We start from the raw sequence: 21,727 nt of genomic DNA, 5'->3' as shown, positions 1-21,727 counted from the left end.
AACCAACACATGAATTGAAAATGAAAATCTGTGGTTGATCTAACAAGGGGAGCCAGCAGACATCATCTTTGGCCTAATCTGAATGCACTTAGTTACCAAGTGGCTGTAGTCTAGGGGCCAGAGGTTTTTAGTGCGGTCTGAAAACGATGGTGGGAGCCACATTTTCCAGACTATGAAACACAGGGCACCTTGTTTAGTCAGCACAGTTTAGGTCAAATGTGGTTATGAAAAACAGATGAATTCTGGTGATCAAGTTGTACTTTGACAAATATTCCATTGTTTGAACATGCAGTAATTTCTGAAAAATGTGAAGCAGCCTGGACTGCAGAGATTGAGTTCTCTCTTCTCAACTCCCTTGCCTGCTCACAAAGGTCTTGTCATCATGGGGAGTAAAAATAACATGGCAGAAGAAGTATATTAGATACCACTCCCTGCCTTTTTACTCTTTTCTTTTCTTTACTGGTAAATCAAGCAGTTTTGGGCAGGCTGTTTTGTCAGCTGGAGGTCTTACACTTACTCTGGGCTTTGGGTACAGCTTTTGTGCTTCAGTTTTATGGATAGTGGTGTGTTCTAGTGAATTAGATACTTTGAGTTTATCCCATTAATAGGAAAATGGTACTTGAGGTTTAGTGAGACGTTGTTGTATTTCACTGGCTCTTCTGGTCGTGACCTAAGAGTCATTATTTCATCTAATGTCTAACCCTAGCTCAAGAGGCTTATCCCTAGAGCTCTGTTCCTATAACTTAAGAACTATGATAATAGTATAACAGGCCAGAGCTACTTGATGCAGAACATTTCACATAGAATCAAGTCTTCTTTGATGGCTTAGTTTTCCATTTTTGTGCTTGTGTTGTATTTTTTTGTTGTTGCTTTATGGTTTTTGTCTTACTTTACTCACTCTGTTCATTTATCCATTCAATAAATATTTATTGCATGCTTATTGTATACAGAGTACATGATCTAGCCTTCTGCCTTTGAGTAGGATTTTCATTTTGGATGATTTAGACTTGTGTTTAATATGGTAACCATCAGCCACATGTAGCTTTTGAGCACTGGAAAAGATGGACAGGCTGAATCAAGATATAAGTATAAAATATGCATCAGATTTCAAAGACTTAGTGTGAAAATTATTTTATAAATAATTTTTGTATTAATTAGTTCAGTTCATTTCAGTTGCTCAGTTGTGTCTGACTCTTTGTGACCCCATGGACTGCACCATGCCAGGCTTCCCCGTCCATCACCAACTCCCAGAGCTTGCTCAAACTCGTGTCCATCGAGTCGGTGATGCCATCCAACCATCTTATCCTCTGTCATCTCCTTCTCCTCCTGCCTTCGGTCTTTCCCAGCTTCAGGGTCTTTTCCAGTGAGTCAGTTCTTCACATCAGGTGGCCAGAGTATTGGAACTTCAGCTTCAGTATCAGTCCTTCCAATTAATTACATATTGAGATGATATTTTAGATATATTAAGTATATTGTTAAATGTTAATTATATATATTATATTAATACATTATTAAAATTTATATCACTTTTTTACTATTGCTTCTAAAAAATTTAAAAATTGAATATGTTGTTTGCATTATATTTCTGTTGAACATTGTTGCTCATCATATATGAACTCTGAGTATTTTTTCTCCCCTCTCTTATACAAAGTGATCTTGGTCTTTTCTAGTACTAGTATTTTAGCATTTTTATATAAAAACTAATCAGCCACAACTATTATACCTTCAGTTTTTTTCTTTCAGTTTTGATGAAGATATAAAAAAATACCATCAGTTCGTGTCAAATTTGTATATCATTTATAAATAAATTTGTAATCTTAATGAATATTTCTGAGCATCTAGATAAGCTTAATAACAAGCTGACATTTGTAACAATAATGATTATTGGTTAGAAATCTTGAGTGTAGTATTCTCATGAATTCTGTTAGAACTTTTATATAAGCTTTTATAAAATCTTAGCTTTTCCATTTTTTTTTTTTTAAACTATTCTAGCTACAAGAAAGTAAATCTTGGTAGTTGCGTGAGGTGTAAAATATGAAAGAAAGAACTCATCTCTAATCTTGAACATTTAAAAATTTTAAAAATTCAGAGTAAGTATAAAATGGTACAGTACCTGTTTAATACTTATTTGTGAAGATTACTTTTTGTTGCTGAAATCTTCAGTGCGTCGTGCTTTGAGAATAGACTGAGGAAATTTTTCAGATGACTGTCTGGCTGTATCTTTAAAAATATTGTTTCTTTCATGTCCTGGGAAGTCTGCCAAGATATAAGTATTGCAGTGCCCTGCAGATAGCTTTAATTTTTAGAAGATTGAGGCTAAATCTTCATTGTGTATACTAGTGTTGGAGCTCTGCAAGTGATTGTGGCAGTATTAATATCTTTTGTCATCATATCCTCATGGTTTGGATTTAGTTTGCCTTTCATTAGGTAAGTCATATTTGGTGTTGATGGCAGACCTGAATTTGGGAAAGTCTTTAATCTCTTGAAGTCTCAACTGTGGTATAGATACTTTTCAGGGCTGTAGGGACTTCTGTGACCTGAGACGCCATCAGGGAACAAACAGTCCTGATGAGGAATGAAGTTGTGGGCAACTTTAAGGGAGGAGAGAAACAAAAAACTCCTGCTGTAGAATTGCTTAAGCAGAGGGTAGAAGCATGTATTTTAGCCAGGAAGAATCATATTCATCTGGATAAGGTGAGTTCCACAATAGGAAGCCAGAATGGTAATTATCATTATTTCTCTCTCTCCTCTTTTTTTTTTTTTTTGTTACCTTGACTGATACATCTTTGTAATGAGCTTATTAGGAAAAAGACCAATCAATCTGAGAGTATTGTTTTTACTGTGTCTTATACTTTGAGGAGAGACAAAAAAAATGGGACATATTCTTATATTCAAGAAAAATTGATACACTGGAACTGCTTTGGTGGTCCAGTGGTTAAAAGTCCCTGCTTCAAATGCAGGGTGGTGTGTGTTCGATACCTGTTATCAGCAGTAGGATCCCACATGCTGTGCAGTACAGCATAAAGTAGAGTAGACTCGAATAAAAGAGTAAGGTCAAATAAAAATAACTTCCTTGAAAAAAAGAAAAGAAAAGGATATAGATAAGACCTGAGATGAGTACCAGTATGTATAGAAGGTTTTAAATTTGGTAAGGGGCATCTGTGAAAAATCCACAGCAAAGATCAAAATGACTAAACTTTACAATGATTTCCAATAAGTCAAGAAGAAGACAAAGACAAATACTAGGCATGGCAAATACATACCAGCATCATGATCATTATTCCCAAGGTTCTAGGCCAAGAAAAAGAGTGAAAAAGATAGATTTAAAAAATTATACAACATACCCAACAGCAGTTCTTTAAATCAATTCTACTCATCAAGAAGATACAATAGAAAATAAATAAACTCTTTAATAGGTTATATAGAAATTAACATGAAAAATGTACAAGTCCTTTATGATGAAAGTTTCGAATTTCTATTAAAGGACAGATAGGTATAGGAAGTACTGAATAAATGAACAGTGAGATACTCTTCTAACAGAATGTCTGAAGATTGCAAAATTGTCAGTTTCTCCCTAATTTAATTAGTTAAGTCAATAAAATTCGTATAGTAATCACAATAGAAAGGTTGTGGAAATGTTACAATCCTCTTTTTAATTTATCAGAGTTGCTGTGCTGTAACGTATAGGCAGTGACTTACTGTCAAGACTTGAGGCTGCCATATTGTGATGGCCTCTATCCCACAAAAAACTCTCCTTTATTCCCACAAGGGTGCATTTATGAGGGTTTTATTTTGGCATTGTTGAGAGTGGCAAAGAGTGGAGGCAGGTAGCTATTCATTACCCAGGAATTAGATGAGTAAAATTGGTACTTACAGATGATTGAACGTAATATGAAACACATACCAAGCATTGTAAATGATGAATAATACTTATATATAACAATATACTATAAAGATTTCAGAAATACAATGCTGAGGATCAAAGTAAGAAACAATACAGTTGATAGCTCAGTATCATTTATATAAATTAAACTTAATGCATAAACTTGCACTATACATACTTACCTCAAAGATGCATTTTTAGATAAATAACTATGAATGATTCATATGAATAACAGGTCTTATATATAGTAAGATGGGTGTTTGTATTGATAAGGAAAGTGAAATTAGGAATGGAGTATAAAAGAGAAAAAAAACTGGGGTAGTGTTATAATATCAAGTCAGTTCTTGCAAGTGATACCCTATTACAATACTCTTAAATTGCTTCTACCTGCATGTCACATTATCAGATAAATTCCATTCAGTTCAGTTCAGTTGTCAGTTGTGTCCCACTTTTTGTGACCCCATGAATCGCAGGACTCCAGGCCTCCCGGTCCATCACCAACTCCCGGAGTTCACTCACATCCATCGAGTCGGTGATGCAATCCAGCCATCTCATCCTCTGTCATCCCCTTCTCCTCCTGTCCCCAGTCCCTCCCAGCATCAGAGTCTTTTCCAATGAGTCACCTCTTCACATGAGGTGGCCAAAGTATTGGAGTTTCAGCTTTAGCATCATTCCTTCCAATGAACACCCAGGACCGATCTCCTTTAGGATGGACTGGTTGGATCTCCTTGCAGTTCAAGGGACTCTCAAGAGTCTTCTCTAGCACGACTGTTCAAAAGCATCAATTTTCAGTGCTCAGCTTTCTTCACAGTCCAACTCTCACATCCATACATGACCACTGGAAAAACCATAGCCTTGACTAGACGGACCTTTGTTGGCAAAGTAATGTCTCTGCTTTTGAATATGCTGTCTAGGTTGGTCATAACTTTCCTTCCAAGGAGTAAGTGTCTTTTAATTTCATGGCTGCAATCACCATCTGCAGTGATTTTGGAGCCCCCAAAAATAAAGTCTGACACTGTTTCCACTGTTTCCCTATCTATTTCTCATGAAGTGATGGGACCAGATGCCATGATCTTAGTTTTCTGAATGTTGAGCTTTAAGCCAACTTTTTCACTCTCCTCTTTCACTTTCATCAAGAGGCTCTTTAGTTCTTCTTCACTTTCTGCCATAAGGGTGGTGTCATCTGCATATCGGAGGTTATTGATATTTCTCCCGGCAATCTTGATTCCAGCTTGTGCTTCTTCCAGCCCAGCGTTTCTCACGATGTACTCTGCATATAAGTTAAATAAGCAGGGTGACAATATACAACCTTGTGTACTCTGTTCCTGTTTGGAACCAGTCTGTTGTTCCCTGTCCAGTTCTAACTGTTGCTTCCAGACCTGCATATAGGTTTCTCAAGGGGCAGATCAGGTGGTCTGGTATTCCCATCTCTTTCAGAATTTTCCACAGTTTATTGTGATCTACACAGTCAAAGGCTTTGGCATAGTCAATAAAGCAGAAATAGATGTTTTCCTGGAATTCTCTTCCTTTTTCCATGATCCAGCCGATGTTGGCAGTTTGATCTCTGGTTCCTCTGCCTTTTCTAAAACCAGCTTGAACATCAGGAAGTTTACGGTTCATGTATTGCTGAAGCCTGGCTTGGAGAGTTTTGAGCATTACTTTACTAGTGTGTGAGATGAGTGAGATTGTGTAGTAGTTTGAGCATTCTTTGGCATTGTCTTTCTTTGGGATTGGAATGAAAACTGACCTTTTCCAGTCCTGTGGCCACTGCTAAGTTTTCCAAATTTGCTGGCATATTGAGTGCAACACTTTCACAGCATCATCTTTCAGGATTTGAAATAGCTCCACTGGAATTCCATCACCTCCACTAGCTTTGTTCGTAGTGATGCTTTCTAAGGCCCACTTGACTTCACATTCCAGTATGTCTGGTTCTAGATGAGTGATCACATCATCATGATTTTCTTGGTCGTGAAGAACTCTTTTTGTACAGTTCTTCTGTGTATTCTTGCCATTAGCATTTATCAAAAGGTTGCTGGGAATTTCCTATAGAACTATATTTACCCTGAAAATCTTGTCAAAATTGCCACATAACTTCTACAACTTGAAAACTAGTAGTTCTTTTTAAGGTCTTTGGTGTATGTGTTAGGCCACACAAAGTGGGTTTCCTTATCTGTTTTGGAGAATGAAAATAGAAAAGACTATGGTCAAACTTAAAGCAAAGAGGATCATCGAAAAAGCGAGAGAGTTCCAGAAAAAAACATCTATTTCTACTTTATTGACTATGCCAAAACCTTTGACTGTGTGGATCAGAATAAACTGTGGAAAATTCTGAAAGAGATGGAAGGACCAGACCTCCTGACCTGCCTTCTGAGAAATCTCTATGCAGGTCAGGAAGCAACAGTTAGAACTGTACATGGAACAACAGACCAGTTCCAAATAGGGAAAGAGTTGATGATAGACAGGGAGGCCTGGCATGCTGTGATTCATGGGGTCACAAAGAGTCCGACATGACTGAGTGACTGAACTGAACTGAAAGCAAAGAGTGTGTACACATTTGTATTCCTACAGTGAATTTTAGTCACCATACATTCTTTAAAAGTCAACCATTCAAAGGAAAACAAGTATACCAAAAGCAAGGTAATGCTTCAATACGATCTACTTTATTCATTAAACTAATATTTATTGCTGGTACATTTAGTCTTTAAGATGGGTTTTAAACCAGTTAACACTCCAGATTATGAAGAGATACATCAGGGATTTCTTTCTTTGGAAAAAAAAAAAAGAAAAGTTACTTGCTGAAAGTCTCAGCACCTTTGTAAACATAAATATCATTGAGAAGTTATTTGTTCTTAAAGTGAGAAAAGATGTAAATGATATGAAATTCAAGTTTTTGTTTTTTGTTTAAGCTTTCCGTCTCCAATCCATGGATAAAATGTTCTTTCATTAAAATGACTTGATTGAAGTTCCCTGAAACTGCAGTGGATCTGTCTGCCTACCAGTAGACAGTGGACCTGGCAGGTAGACACATCCACTGTGGTTTAGTTTAGTGTGACTTAGTCTTAAAAAAAGCTTGATTTGGTGGAAGGGAGAGTTCCATAAGAAAATCTTCATCCATTCATTGGCGGAGAATGAAAAAGCTGCCTTTATTAGTTCCTGGAAGTAGAGACTCTGCAATAGAAAAGGGTATAATAGGGACAGCATGAGCTGGTATCAGACAGATTTGTCTTGCTATCAGTGTACTTTGAGTTTCACTTTCAAGGAAAGTGACAGTGAAAGTCGTTCAATCCTGTCTGACTTTTCGCAACCTCAGGGACTATCTACAGTCCATGGAATTCTCTAGGCCAGAATACTGGAATGGGTAACCTTTCCCTTCTCCAGGGGATCTTCCCAACTGAGGGATCAAACCCAGGTCTCCCACATTGCAGGCGGATTCTATTAACAACTGAGCTATCAGGGAAGCCCATAACTTTTCTTACAGTTGTAAGAAAATATACTTTAAAGAATTGTTGAGAATGGAAAATGGGACACTAAACTTGTTTTTATAAAGCATGTAGTAGGTGTAGTGGTTGCTCCCGTGTGCATGCTAAGTCGCTTCAGTTATGTCTGACTCTTTGCGACCCATCAACTGTGGCTGACCAGGCTCCTCTGTCCATGGGATTCCCAGTCAAGAATACTGGAATGTGTTGCCATGCCCTCCTCTAGGGGATATTCCTGATCCAGAGATTGAACCTGTTTCTCTTATGTCTCCTGCATTGGCAGGCAGATTTTTTAGCACTAGCGCCACCATACTTCATAAAAATAAGCTCCACTTAAGAGTCTTGAAAAGGTAGGAGTTGCATTTAGGATTTGATGAAGTAAAAGAGGCATGCTTAAGAAATGCTTTATTATATACCGACTTATACCATGTAATTTTGTTATATGCTCTTTAAAATCTGAAGCATAGATTATTTTCTCTTTTTTCAGAATAATTAAAAATTTTTTTTGTTTGTGATTTCTATGAAATATCCTTCGTGAAAATGGCCAGCATGGAGGATCCAGTTTAACTTTTAGAGCTATATCTATCTTCTCAAAGTTCTTACAAATATGAAAATAGAGAAGGATCGAACTTTAATCCTCCTTAGAAGGAAGGATAGTTTTTGTCTTTTTTCTCCATTTGAGAATATTACCTATGTGTGTGTTAGTTGCTCAGTTGTGTCTGACTCTTTACGACCCCATGGACTGTAGCCTGGCAGGCTCCTCTGTACATGGAATTCTCTGGGCAAGAATACTGGAGTGGGTTGCCATTTCCTTCTCCAAATATTACCTATAGCTGTAAGGTATTCTACAGTCAGTGTCCAAAGTGCTGCATTTTTTCAAGTTTAGAATACCAGTCTGACAAAAACAGGTTTTATAGTCAGCATCTTATATTGACTTGGTAGTTGAGGGAACTGAAGTTCAGCAAGATTAACTGAACTGCCTAATGGGTCATGTACTCTATACATCATGTGAAATGCCAGGCTACATGAAGCACTAGCTGGAATCAAGATTGCTGGGAGAAATATCAATAACCTCAGATATGCAGATGACACCACCCCTATGACAGAAAGTGAAGAGGAACTAAAGAGCCTCTTGATGAAAGTGAAAGAGGAGAGTGAAAAAGCTGGCTTAAAACTCAACATTCAGAAAATTAAGATTATGGCATCTGGTCCCATCATGGCAAATAGACGGGGAAACAATGGAAACAGTGACAGACTTTATATTTTCTTGGGCTCCAAAATCACTGCAGATGGTGACTGCAGCCATGAAATTAACAGACTCCTGCTCCTTGGAAGAAAAGCTGTAACAAACCTAGATAGCATGTTAAAAAGCAGAGACATTATTTTGCCGACAAAGATTTCTATAGTCAAAGCTATGGTTTTTTCAGTAGTTATGTGAGAGTTGGACCATAAAGAAGGTTGAGAGCTGAAGAATTGATGCTTTTGAACTTTGGTGTTGGAGAAGACTCTTGAGGGTCCCTTGGACTGCATGGAGATCAAACCAGTCAATTCTAAAGGAAATCAATCCTGAATATTCATTGGAAGGACTGATGTTGAAGCTGAAACTGTAATACTTTGACCACCTGATGCAAAGAGCTGACTCATTAGAAAAGACCTTAATACTGGGAAAGATTGAAGGCAGGAGGAGAAGGTGATGACAGAGGACAAGATGGTTGGATGGCATGACTGACTCAACGCACATGAGTCTGAGCAAGCTCTGGGAGACGGTGACACTTCTGGACTGGGAAGCCTGGCACGCTGCAGTCTGTGGGGTTGCAGAGTTGGACACGACTGAGCAACTGAACAACAACACTGGATCACAGTGCTAGTGATTGGCAAAAATAGGAGCTAAGTTTGTTTTTGTATTGAATTTGAAACCTCTTATTGCTTTTCTGTATTATTAATGTTTCTGTTGCCGGGGCAAAAAGTTGTGCAGTAAGTAAATAAACTTTTTCTATAACTATACATTCTGAACATACTAATAAAAAAATAGATTGACATTATTTTGCATTCATATCTGGTATTTGAAATTTGAGGAAAAAGAAAAAAATTATAAAATTCTTAATTAAGAAAGCAATGCTCTTGGTAGTTTTGGGAAAATTTTTTTTGAAAATAATAGTCATGCCCTTCCAGGCAAAGCCCTAGAAATCAGATATAAGGACGTAGAGAAACTCAGTCATATTAAACCGTATATGTATTGGCTTAGAAAAATGGCTGCAGTAGAGAGAGAAGGTAGACAAATAGGTTTAATATTTTGCCCTTGGATTAGGAGTATTGGCTTATGAAGTGAAGTCGCTCAGTTGTGTCCAACTCTTTGCAACCCTGTGGACTGTAGCCCACCAGGCTTCTCCGTCCATGGGATTCTCCAGGCAAGAATACTGAAGTGGGTTGCCATTTCCTTCTCCAGGGGATCTTCCCGACCCAGGGATCGAACCCAGTTCTCCCACATTGCAGGCAGACGCTTTAGCCTCTGAGCCACCAGTGAAGCCTAGGAACTCTAATAATGTGTTATTGTCGTCATGCAAGTTCTCTTTGAACATGTCAGGGTTCTGCAACTGCCATGTGAAACTGCAGCCTTGCTGGGGTAGTTCTGCACAGTTCATCCTAAGAGTTTATTTTTAATTAGAAATTATCCTGTGCCCGCTCTCTGCTCTTCACTCTAAACCTGGCTTGGGAAATTCAGGAGGGTAGAGACAGTTGATAGTTTTAAAAGGATCACTGCCAGCCCTAAGTTAGGCAAAGCCAAGCTCACTCTGGACTAGTCTTAGGCTAGATCATCCTTCCTTGAGTTGCCAAATAGCCCTTCAAATAGCCAAGTTATTGTGCAGTTTGTTCCAAGATTAAGCTTCACTTGGACCCTCCCATTCAGAAAAGAACAAAAATTTTCCTCTTTCCAGGCATATTTTACTCTCTTAAGGGAAATTTTCAAACAGACCTTTTGTTGAAAGTTTCTACAGTGCCAAATATCTTCTGCTGTCTGAAATCGTCCTGTATAGTTATTATAGAGTTGCATACTTGGTTTTTATAGGGAGGAGTCGTTAGATAGGCAGCCACCTTGTCTGTAGGCAGAGTGGTAGATGGCAGGGTCCCAAAGTATCAGTTTTATGCTTTTCTTATTGCTACAGGATGGTGAGTTCCTTTCCAGGTGCCAGCTGTTACTCTAACCCTGTCTAACTCTAGACATAGCACAGGAACCACTTTTATTCTCACCTATCAACTTTGAAGAAAGCACTTATTTTTTTTCTCTTCTTATGTTCTTTATCTCGGGATCTGGCAGTTTCTATACTAATCATTCCAGTCTGTCTGTTCTAGGCTCTTTCTACCCTGACCTGGTGAGATCATGGACACTGTGATGCCTTTGATATTTATTCTTCACCTAAATATCATTGTTCCTTGTTTTAGAAAGTTGAAAATTTTAAGAAACCAAATTACTTGTAATTTCACCACAATTTTGATCTACTTCCTTACAGACATTATTCTTTGGACACATTTGATATACAATATAAAATTTTACATAAATTTAATTGTACTGTGTGCATTTCTTTATACTTTGCTTCCCCTTCCCTTAATATGTACATTATCATAAATATATGTTCATGTCATATGTTGTCATATGATATGTCACAGATCAACATTATTGTTTTTGTTTTCACTATATAGGTTTCCTTAATCTAATGTAATTAATCATGATAGTCATGAATAACAGTAATGATGATGATGATGATGATGTCACTGTCTACCATTACTTAGTATATGCTAGGCATCATTTGTATGATTTGCATACATTGTCTTATTTTATCCTCCTAGCAATCCTGACAAGTATATATTTTAATATTCCTATTTTTCAGGTGAGGCAGTTGAGACTTGGAGAGATTAAATAAATTGCTTAAGATCACAGAGTTAGGAATAAGCCAGGGTTCTAACCCATACTGTAAGAATGTGAACCCAAGTTCTTTCAACTGTGCACATTTTAAGTGTTTTTTTTAAAAAATCACTCATCTGATAATTACTTTAGGTAAAATGATTAAAGTAGTTACAGGGCAGACATTTTTAGCTTCCTGATAATTTCTCAAAAACGTCATGACAATTCGCATTCCTTAAGAAAAGAATTTGTGACTTTGCCATATTTTTAATAATACAGAGTATTGTCTTTTTTCTTTTGCTAACTTTGTAGCAGGAAAACAAATGGTACATTGGTGAATTTTATTTGTATTTTAAAAATCACTATTGATTTTGGACTTTTTTTAACAAAAATTATTCTTTTTTTATTCTCACTTTTTTTTTTAATTTAAGTATGTTTGATTTACAAAGTTGCGACAGTTTCAGGTGTATAGGAAATTGACACATGCATACATGTGCATATATGTACACACATATATATTTTCTTTTTTAGATTATTTTCCATTATAGATTATTATAAGATGTTAAGTATAGTTCTCCGTGCTATACAGTGAGCTTCCTAGATGGTGCTAGTGGTAAGGAACCCACCTGCCAGTGCAGGAGATATAAGGAGAGATCGGTTTGATCCCTGGGTTGGGAAGATCCCCTGGAACAGGAAATGGCAACCCACTCCAGTATTCTTGCCTGGAGAATCCAGGACGTGGACAGAGGAGCCTGGTAGCCACAGTCCAGAGGGTCATGGAGAGTCGGACACGACTGAAGCGGCTTAGCACACATGCTGTGCAGTCGTCCCTGTTGCTTGTTTTACGTATAGCATTGTGTGTCTGTCAATCCTGCACTCCCAGGTTACCTCCTCTTCTGCTTTGGCAACCCAGTTTGTTTTCTATGTCTGTGAATTTATTTCAGTTTTGTAAATATGTTCATTTCTATCATTTTTTAAGAGTTTGCATATAAATGATATCATGCAGTATATTTGGCAGTATTTCATTCTTTTTTGTGGATGAGCCATATTCTATTATGTGTGTGTATGTGTATATATACACATGTATATAGCACATCTTCTTTTTTCATTCCTTTGTTGGACATGTAAGTTGTTTCTCTGTCTTAACTATTGTAATAATGCCACCTTGAACATCAGAGTACATATAACTTTTTGAATTAGAGTTTCTCTGGATATATGCCCAGGAGTGGAATTGCTGGATTATATAGTAGCTCTATTTTTAGTGTTTTAAGAAACCTCCAGATTGTTCTCCATAGTGGCTGCACAAATTTACATTTCCACTAACAATGCAGGAGGGTTCCTTTTTCTGTGCACCCTTTCCAGGATATTATGTTTAGAGTTTTTGATGGTAGCCGTGCTGACTGGTTTGAAGTGATACTTCATAATTTTAATTTGCACATCTCTAATAGTGATGTTGGGAATCTTTTCATGTGCCCATTGCATGTCTTCTCTGGAGAAATGTCTATTTAGATCTTCTGCCAGTTTTTTTTTGGGGGGAGGGGGTTTGATATTAAGCTGCATGAGCTATTTGTATATTTTAAAAATTAAGCCCTTATTGATTGCATCATTTACAATATTTTCTTCCATTCTGTATGTTGTCTTTTCATTTTGCTTATGGTTTCCTTTGCTGTGCAAAAGCTTTAAAGTTTAATTAGGTGAAGAGGGTTAAGAGGTACAAACTTTCAGTAATGACAAAAATCCTGGGGGTGTAATGTACAGCATATTGACCATAATCAGTGATATTGTAGAGAATACTTGAAAGTTGCCATGAGAATAAATCCTAAAAATTAAGCTTGTGTGGTGATGGATGGTAACTAGACTTATTGTGGTGATCATTTCACAATGTGTCCTATCTAATCTGAAACCAAATGATGTTATATATAAGACATAGCTCAATAGAAAGCTTTTTTTAAAAAAATAAAGATGTATGGAATTGACAAAGGGCTACACAGACCAGTGGGACAGAATAGAAAATTTAGAAAGATAAAAATATGTGACAAAGTTGCAGAAGCAATTCAACAAGTGGTGCTAGAATAGTTGCACATTCACATAGCAAAATAGTGAACCTTGAGTACTTCTCACATTTTGTACAAAAAGTAACTCAAAATGTATTATGATTTAAATGTGAAATGCAAAACTAGAAAACTTTTGAGAGAAAAAGAAGACCCTCAGACTCTAGACATAGACAGAGTCCTTAGACTTTACTCCAAAAGCACTTATTGCAAAAAGAAAATAACTGATAAATTGAACCTCATCAAAATTAAAAGACCCTGTTAACAGGGTGAAAAGCCGGGTTACAGAGTGGGAGAAAATGTTAGCAAATGGTGTATCCAAAAAAGGACTAGTATCTAGAATGTATATAAAGACTTTTCCAAACTCAACCATAAAAAAAGTAAATAATCCAGTTATGGTATGGACAAAAAACACACAATGAACAGTTTACCAGTGCATATGGACAGATGGAAACTAAACACTTGGTAACATCTTTTGTTCAGCATCATTAGTTATTAAAAAGAATTAAAGCCACCATGAGCCATCATTACACTCCTTTACAATAGTGACTACCCCAAATACCATTACGATTGCTGATGGGCACATATATGGTGCAGGTCACTCTAGAAAACAGTTTGGCAGTTTAAAAAACTCAGCATGAAACTATCATGTAACCCAGAAATTGCACTCATGTTTACTTATCCCAGAGAAAAGGAAGCTTATTTCAGGTATTTTACGTACTTTATGGCAGCTTTGTTCATAATAGCACCAAACGGGAAACAACCCTATAATCTTGAAGGAGATGAATAATTAAACTATGGTCCATTTATACCATAGCATTGTGACATATTACTCGGCAATACAAAGGAAAGAACTACTGATATTTGCAGCAACCTGGATGAGTCTTCAGAGATTCATGCTGAGTGAAATAAGCCAATCTCAAATGGCTGCACACTGTAAAATTCCATTTACATAAGTCTTAAATGACAAAAATTATAGGAATGGAGAGAACATTAGTGCTTACCAAAAGTTCAATAGAAGGTAGTGATGGAGGGAAGTGGTATGGCTATAAAAAGGACACTTGTGGGATCCTTGTAGTTTTGGAATTGTGCATCCTTGACTGATTGTATCACTGTCAGTGGCCCAGTTGTGATAGTGAACCGTAATTTTCTAAGATGTTCGCCTTTGGAAAACCTGCGTAAAGGCACATGGAATCTCTCTCTATTAATTTTTTTATAATTGCATTTAAATCTACAGGCCTCTCATAATAAAAAGTTTAATTAAAAATTAGTATTGAAGCAAAGTTTATTTAACTTTTAGTTTCCTTTTTTCTCTTATATTCTTATATTTTTAAGCAAACATCAGCTGAATATATTCATCTTTTTTGTTTTTAGATATTCTTTCTCTTTTTCTGAATATCTGAAGTTCAATGTGACAGATTTTTTTAAATCTTATATTCTAAATTTGTCTGTTTCTGTACAGTTTCTGTTAATGGGGGAGAAAAGGCATAGATTTATTTATACAAAATTCCTCCAGTCATCACTTAACTATATAAAGGGCTGTTTTTGGAGGTGGTTTGGCAAGTTTGATTTTGAAAGGCAGGGAGCAGCCATGTGTCTTTAATAAAACAGCCATTACATACATTTATATATCATAAAAATAATGTGTATAGCTCATTCAGTTTATAAAGTTCTTAGACTGAGCCTCAGATTTTTTGCTTTTCCTGGTGTTGACTTCCTCTAATATACTTGAGAAGTCACTTGAAAGCTATATGCTTAGTTCTTCTTGTATAAAATCTTGTATTGCACCTTCTGTTAAGCCAGCAGTTTCTATTTACTTATTGTTAATAGTGGGAACTATTAATAATATCTCATTGCCTTTCATCTCCATGAAGTGATTGGTGTAACAACTGTGACATGATGATATAATTTTTATTTACATTTTTAGATGGTACCTTTTTCTATGTGCTCTTTAGTAATTGTTCAAAGCCCTATTCATTTTGGCAACATGAAAAAGATTAAGAGATTGGGAAATTTTAAAGTTTTAAATTTTGAAGCACTTCAGCAGTTGAAAAGATTGACAGTTGTGAGTTAGAAGAGACTTCTAACCATCATAATCAAATCACCATACTGTATGTCTTAAACTTACACAGAGATATAAGTCAATTATTTCTCAGTAAAATTGGGAAAAAAAAAAAACCATGGAAAAAAGAATTATCTTGCTAATTGTCTACAAATTGATTAAATTGTATTATAGTATACAATTAGCACATTATTTGTGCATGTAATTGTGCACAGTTATATACAGATTATTCAGCTTATGTTTTTTGTAACAAAATGGGACACTTATCTTAAAAGTGAAATCCAAGTCTTTTCCTGATCAATTACCTTAATCATAGAGGAAGTCTCGGTTTCTGTTCTATCCAGGTAGGTAGGTTGTAATTTTAAGCAGTTTGGTTTGCTAAGCATGATTAAGACACTGTTCCCTTTGAGGTTTACCCTTTCGCTTCTAAGGTACAACTGTTTATCATCTTGGGTCAAAGGTTATAAAAAGTAGTCATCAATTAAAGCTTTATTGGTTGTAATTGGTAATGCTATGAAAGGAGGCAGCCAAACTGAATCTAATAATAAAAGACTCTTTGTTAGAATATTTAATAAATTAACACTCTCTCATGGAAGAGGGGAAGCTAATTACAAAGCCCAAGATTGTTAATCATAATGTTTACTTTCTTCAAAAGCACAGACCCAACTATCCATAATCATTAGACATTAGATTTCTTTCTTTTTTAAAATTCTGTAGACTTCTGTCATTCCCGGAGGGGATGTTCTTTTCTATGGCTCAGACTTGGGGTATGGGAGAAAGAGGAAATGCCAAGACAAACATAAGTTATAAGGGGCATCTTAAAAATAAACAGGATTCTGTTAGAACATCAGATTGCTGTTGCTCTTCAAAAAGGGTCAGAAGTTTATGTAGGTTTACTCTGTAGGCTAAGTGAGTAATATCAAGAATTGGGGCATTTAGAAAGTAATGTGTTTTTTTTTTTTTCATGGTTAATTATCTACCAGAGCAATTATCCTTTCCACATCTATGTTGTGAACAGTGTGGTTCTTGAATTTTAGACATTTTTCAAAGCCATAATGTAGGTAAGTGGAGCGGTGACACAGTACTACCTTCACGACTCTTGAATGATCTTGCCATGAGAACTCTGTGAATGGGCTTTCACATCTGAGAATCAAACGATCAAATGAATGTTTCTAGATTTAAGAAATAGGGGACATCTTGGGTTTGCTCTTTACATGTGTTTCTGTAGTCTGATCTTTAAGTCACTTCTAATGAAAGAAAATCCTGCTTTGCGCCTGCTGTTCAAATTAGCCATATGGTGAAGTGTAATATCCCGCTGAATGTCATTACGGTGCCCTGTGATATGTCCTCCCCTTTTCACATGGAAGCAAATTAAAACAGCCCTTTCAGGTGTGTGTGTGTGTGTGTGTGTGTGTGTGTGTGTGTGTGTGTGTTTTTAACACTCTGAATAAACCTGTCTTCACTTGGATGCTGGGACAGTTAAAAGGGTGTTCTCCAGCTGCAGTCAGGGCGATAAAATTATAGGCTTTGCTCAAGAGCAAATGGAAATATTGCTTCCTGTAGGCAAAGCCGGAAGAACCTTCTATGTGATTCCCTTCTTCCATTTCTCTCTCTCGTTCTCTGCATACTTGTCCATAGTTGTTTCTCAGTCCAAGGGTTCACTTTGTTTTGTTGTGATGGATGGGAAGGATTCTGTCTACTTTCCAGTGAACCTCATATCGGTCTCTGCCATGGAAGAGTCACTAGATGAAGAGCTGTTTAACCAAATAATGGCATAGTAAATATTTAATAAAGAAAATAGAAGGTCTTTTCCTCTATGTAGACATATTGCCCCTATGAGGAAGTATTGTCCCAGCATAAGCTTTTTTTTCCTATGAAACTGGACATGTTTCCACTAACATTTAGAGACCTGGAGATCAGTAGTTGTATGAAAGGTTCAGGATGTTTCTGCATATAGGATACATTGTTACCTTTTATGAAGGAAAGAAATTCAGGAAAAGTCTTTCATCTGGCCTGCTCTTTTCCTAATAAGAGCAAGGATCACATGATCCTGACTTATTTGATTCCTGGTGTGACCTACTATAGCAACTATAATTTGAGCTTTGTTAGCAATGAATTTTATCACTTTTATTTATATACAAAAACAAAAGGCCTTAACTCATTTGCCCACACTGAGTGACAGTACTTTTTTTTTAATGTTTATATTCAGACAAGTCTAGACACGTGGGAAATTCAAAATCATCACTTGTGTTTTTATTTTTAAACATTTATTCATAACCCATGTTCCGGGATTTGTATGGCAGTCTGTAGCACGTGTTTGAAGAAAAGCAGTTGGAACAGTGTTGTGCAGTAAAAGTGGCTCATACTGGATTATGATGTTCTGGGAAAGATTTTTGCCTGGAAAAGTCAGTGAAAAGAACATGTACAATATGATATATGATCCTATTTATATATGAGTTATATGCACATATGTGTGTAGGTAAAATATCTGTTTAGAATAGCTGCCCTGGTAGCTCAGACGGTAAAGAATCTGCCTGTAATGTGGGAGACCTGGGTTCAATCCCGAGGTCGGGAAGATCCCCTTGAGAAGGGAATGGCTACCCACTTCAGTGTTCTTGCCAGGAGAATTCCGTGGACAGAGGAGCCTGGTGGGCCGCATTCCATGGGGTCGCAAAGAGTCGGACACCACTGAGCGACTAAGCACACACACACACACACACACACACACACACACACGAAGTAGTAAGCCGTAGTTATCTCTAGGAGATGGGGATTATGAATGAAGTTCTTAAAAATTGAAGGTTGATTTATAATATTATCAATATATTAGTTGCATGTATATAACATAGTGATTAAACATTTTTATAGATTATAGTGCATTTAAAATTGTAAAATATTGGCTGTGTGCCCTGTGCTGTACAGTATGTCCTCATAGCATGTTTATTTTTTATGTACATAGTAGTTTGTACCACTTAATCCCCACACATGTCTTGTCCCTCCTTCCTTCCCTTTCCCTACTGGTAATGATTTGTTCATTCTCAATATCTGCTAGTCTTCTTCTGTTTTGTAGTATTCAATTGTTTATTTTTTTATATTTCGCATGTAAGTGATAGCATGCAGCATTTATCTTCCTTTGTCTAACTTGCTTCACTAAGCATAATACTCTCTAGGTCCATTCATGTTGTTGCAAATGGCAGAATTTCATTCTTTTTTATGACTGAGTGATATCCAATTGTATGTATTTGCCATATCTTCTTTACCCACTCATCTGTTGATGGACATTTAGGTTGCTTCCATGTGTTGGCGGTTGCAGATAGTGCTGCTGTGAACAATGGGATGCATATATCTTTTTGAATTACTGTTTTTGTTTTCTTCAGATCTGGATATATAAATATATAGGAAAATACGTATCAGGCAACTCAAAACTTTTACCACTCTGTGTATGTCTGTGGATGACTGTGAAAGTGCCATGAGTTTTGATTTTGAGGCTACCCATAAATTTTAGCAGGCAGGCAAATTAGCAAATTAGGAATCCATGAATAATAATTGACAGTATTTCCTCCTGATTGCTCTCTTGTTAAATGACACCACCAGCCAAACTAGTTACCTAGGTTAGAAATCTCTGGTCAGTTTTCTTTCCTTCATATCCTTTACCACATATATCCAGTTGGCTTGTGTCTCTTTAAGTATATGTCAGGGTCTAATCCTTCTGTAGCTGATTTCCCCTTCCTTCATAGTGGTTACTACATTATAGCTTCCAGGTGTCTAAAACTAGAGTTGAAGTCCAAATATCTTATCATGATCTTATCAAAGTCCCCCGGCCTTGTCTCCTGTCACACCTCTCCCTCACACCCTGAAGTTCCAGTTGTGAAGAACTTGCAGTTCGTGGAGTGTGTGATATCTTTTTTCATTGAATCTCTCTGTCTCTACAAGGAACATTTTTCCCCCCTTTCTGTTTACCTGGCTTATTCTTCTGAGTCATTCTTCAGTTATGAGTATAAATGTTATTTTTTTCCTGAGAATCTTTCTCTAACATTTATCCCTCCCCATTCATGTGCATGAATACACACACACACACACACACACACACACACACACACACACTCAGTTATACATTCCACTTCAATCCATAGGATTTTATAGTTTATTTTAATATAATTGCTTGTTTAATTTCTAATCTTCCACTATAGACTATAAATTCAGTGAGGAGATTCTTAGTGTCTTTTACATGGTAAGCACTTTATATACTTTGTAACTGATTTTTCTGTGACATTGTATGTATTAATTCATTAATTATTGTATAGTCTTTGGAGCACTGTCATTCTAAAGACATAAAATGAAAAAGAAAACAACTTTTGCCTTGCCTTTCTATTGTTTTGTATCTTTTTGTTTATACTTTTATTAGCTTTTCAGATGACTTTTTTTGGTTTGTGTTTTGTTTTTTTTCATTTGAGTGGTTAAAGGAGCTTGAGACCAAAGTGGTAGGACTCTATTGAACATTGTCTATTGACCTATTTGTGAATAGGCAGGCACTTCCTCAATTACTCAGCTGTATTGGGTAGACATCTATTTCTCAATTTCTTCCTATAAGCATTGAGTTGACAAAATTGGCAAAGAAATAGAAAAATCAGAGGTGAATTTATTGAACATTCACTAGGGAAAATCTAACTCAATTTTGTAAATGGAGAAGCCAGACTTATTAGATAAATTGGTCTTTTCTTATGTTTTAATTTTATTAAAAAACAAAATGTATATAGTTTAGAATTAAGTAGAAGATCATAATTTGGTTTTTATATAGAATTTCATCTTGTTTATTTTCTGTCATTTATGACAAATAATTAAATTAGTATGCTACTGCTAAGTCACTTTAGTCGTGTCCAACTCTTTGCTATGCTATGGACTATAACCCTCCAGGCTCCTCTGCCCATGGGGTTCTCCAGACAAGAATAGTGGAGTGGGTTGCCATTTCCTCCTCCAGGGGATCTTCCTGACCCAGGGATCGAACCCATGTCTCCTGCAGTTCCTGCATTGAAGGCAGATTCTTTACCACTAGGCCACCGGAAGTCCTGGTTAGTATGCTATGTCCTAATTAACAAGGCTTTCCCTAAATTCTCAACTAAGTGTATCTTGGCTCAAAGGTATGTTGAAAGTGTAATGTCACACTCACATAATAAAGGGCCTTTTAGGGCTGTTAACCTTAAAATGAAATGTCCTTCACTGTGTACAAAAGGCAATTGACCTTTAATAATACCACTATGATGGAAAATGGTGACAAGTAGGGAATAACTTTAACAAACCAACATGCAATTACAACTTCTTATTTCTTAATATAATTATTTGCTACCTCACTAGCTTATGGACTAAGAAAGTCTTGAAATAGCTGTCTTAAGGTTTGCTTTCATTTTTTAGACAGAAAAATTCAGATGTATACAGCTGTCAAAACCTTAGTGTGTTAAAATATTCGATTTTAAGCTACACCAAGAGTTGTCAAACCATGACTCTTGTGTTAGGTCCATCATACTGCCTGTTTTTGTATGACCTTGTGAACTTTTACATTTTCAAATGATGGGTAAAAAATCATTTTTTATCCATAGAAGACTATATTTTATGACAGGTAAAAATGGTATAAAATTCTAATTTCAGTTTCTTCAAATAAGGTTTTATTGTATGGTATAAAATTCTAATTTCAGTTTCTACAAATAAGGTTTTATTGGAAGAGAGCCATACTCATTTATAAATTGTTTATGACTGCTCTTATAGTACAGCAGCAGTGTTGAGTGTTTTCATCAAAGACTGCATGGCTCAACAAAGACTATTTACTATTCTGCTCATTACAGAAAACATTTGCCAACCACTGAGCTACACTATCGAGTGTGCATGATTTAGGACCTTAACTAGGTTTTCCAGTTTAAGGATAACAAAGAAGTCACGTTGAGTAAGATTCTTCAGACTTTTGGGAAGGTGAAAAAACCTGAAGGTAGATAGTACATGGAAAGTCTTCCTTCTGTGCAGGAGACCTGTGTTCAGTACCTGGGTTGGGAGGATCCCCTGGAGAAGGGAATGGCTACCCACTTCGGTATTCTTGCCTGGACAGAGGAGCCTGGCAGACAATGGTCCATAGAGTCGCAAAGAGTCAGACATGACTGAAATGACTAGCGCTTTCACAGTAAGCCTTATCTTCACATGGGTGGGGCTTTCACTTTCATCGTTGATTTCATCTTATGTTTTAAATAAGTATTTGCATAGTGGTTATTATTTATCAAGACAATATTCTAAAAGCTTTATAACTCTTCATAATCTTTATAACAAACATAGGAGGTTGGCATCTCTACAAATAAGTAAGCCATAGCATGT

At 36.4% G+C, this 21,727-nt stretch overlaps 1 protein-coding gene across 4 annotated transcripts in view; it reads left to right on the top strand.

Annotated features, from left to right (window-relative positions):
* Window positions 1-21,727, top strand: part of EXOC6B (exocyst complex component 6B) — a 711,360-nt gene that overhangs the window by 350,349 nt on the left and 339,284 nt on the right. The gene's annotated exons all lie outside the window — the stretch shown is intronic.

Source organism: Capricornis sumatraensis, chromosome 1, assembly GCF_032405125.1.
Source record: "Capricornis sumatraensis isolate serow.1 chromosome 1, serow.2, whole genome shotgun sequence".
In the NCBI taxonomy this organism is placed as follows: domain Eukaryota; kingdom Metazoa; phylum Chordata; class Mammalia; order Artiodactyla; family Bovidae; genus Capricornis; species Capricornis sumatraensis.
The sequence above is the reverse complement of the archived record's forward strand: the minus strand, read 5'-3'. Positions and strand labels throughout refer to the sequence as shown.